The sequence below is a fragment of the Cervus canadensis genome, chromosome 1, assembly GCF_019320065.1.
Source record: "Cervus canadensis isolate Bull #8, Minnesota chromosome 1, ASM1932006v1, whole genome shotgun sequence".
NCBI classification, from domain to species: domain Eukaryota; kingdom Metazoa; phylum Chordata; class Mammalia; order Artiodactyla; family Cervidae; genus Cervus; species Cervus canadensis.
The window spans coordinates 19,184,125-19,185,890 of record NC_057386.1 but is presented as its reverse complement, the minus strand read 5'-3'; the positions used below and the strand labels follow the sequence as shown (position 1 = coordinate 19,185,890).

General features: G+C 41.4%; 1 non-coding gene across 1 annotated transcript; it reads left to right on the top strand.

The window, feature by feature from the left end:
* Positions 1–234: 234 nt before the first annotated feature.
* Positions 235–341, top strand: LOC122424992. Its single transcript, XR_006264642.1, has one exon. It is a non-coding gene; the product is annotated as a U6 spliceosomal RNA (small nuclear RNA).
* Positions 342–1,766: the final 1,425 nt, after the last annotated feature.

Below are 1,766 nucleotides of genomic sequence, written 5' to 3'. Positions count from 1 at the left end.
GTCATGTATGGATGTGAGAGTTGGGACTGTGAAGAAAGCTGAGCGCTGAAAAATTGATGCTTTAGATATCTGGGGTTTTTTGGTAGGGGGTGGGAGATGTGCCTCAGGATTTACAAGAACTCTGAGGAGAGATGGAATACCTGCCTTGTCTTTGAAAGCATGGAGCTCTAACCACTGACCACCAGAGAATTTCTGAAATATCTTGAGTTAAAGAACATATTAAACTTAATTTCAGTGCTTGCTTCGGCAGCACATATACTAAAATTGGAACGATACAGAAAAGATTAGCATGGCCCCTGCACAAGGATGACATGCAAATTTGTGAAGCATTCCATATTTTTTAAGGAACACATGTAAATCCATGGATGATTCATGTCAATGTATGGCAAAAACCACTACAATATTGTAAAGTAATTAGCCTCCAACTAATAAAAATAAATGGAAAAAAATAAACTTAATTTCACTTCTCTTTATTTATTTATTTATTTATATATGCCTAAGAATATTTAAATTTACCTGCAGGAGGGAACTACCTGGTGGTCCAGTGGTTAGGCATCAGTGCTTTCATGCAAGAGTCCAGGTTCCATCCTTGGTTGGAGAACTGAGATTCCAAAGGCCACAAAGTGGCCAAAGTAAAAAAAAAAGTTATGTGTGTGACTCACTTATTTCTTGAAAGCACTGTTTTAGATGGAAGTGCTGAGAGGCTAAGCATCTTGACTAATGTGAAAAGAAGTAAGGATTTGCATTCAAGCATCCTGCTAACCACTGGGGCCTCAGGTTTTTTTAAACCGGGGGTACTGATATTTTAACTGTGGATGATAAGAATGCCTCTCCGATGAGCAATCTATCTGTGGAAATGCAAGCACATGGGAAAGTCTCAATGAGAACACCCTAGGGAAAGTCATTTCTTGCCTGTAAAATAGAAATGATTCCATTTGACAGTCTTGCAAACTATCTATATCTACTCAACCTGAGCCTTCTTGTTTCATATCCCCCTCTCCCTGGTCTTGTATTTTTGCTGGCTGCCAAGTGGCTTTGACACCCCAGATGCTCACATGGAATAGATATACATGTAGATTTGGACACGGACACATAGAATGTAGGTATATTCACAAATATACAGCCACTAGTGCTGTACTTTCACCTTGATGGGAAACCTTTCGTTTGCTGGTCCATTCTCAGCACCTATGGTAGTGCTCTGAATGTACTTGATTTTTGATGAATATGTGTTGAATGACTGGGATGAGGGTCCAATGAGACAATGTATACTGTGCTTAGCCTGGGTCTGACAAAGTCTTCAAATTTCTGAATCAGAAATTTTGAAAGGAGGCCCCAGCTCTGTGTTTATCAAGTCCTCCAGATGATTCTGACAAACTCCCCAATATAAGTGTGCACCCATTTGTGTGGGCCAAACAACATGGGTGACTTGACAGGAAATATATGACATCAAGAAGCTGAATCAGGCACTTCCTGGTGGTCCAGTGGTTAAGTATCCGCCTCCCAATGTAGGGGACACAAGTTCGATCCCTGGTGTGGAGCTAAGATTCCCCCATGCAACGAGGCAACTAAGTCTGAGTGCTGTGGAGCCTGTGTGTCACAACTAAGATTGGATACAGCCAGATAAGTAAATACAGTTTTAAAAAGCTGAATCAAACATATAAGGTCTCTGGAGATCAGCCCCTTTGTTAAAGCTCTAAAGAGTCCCTCAGCTCGGATAACTGACCGACAGCGAGTTCCCCACACAGCGTAAGCCTGGCTCTCTCCCC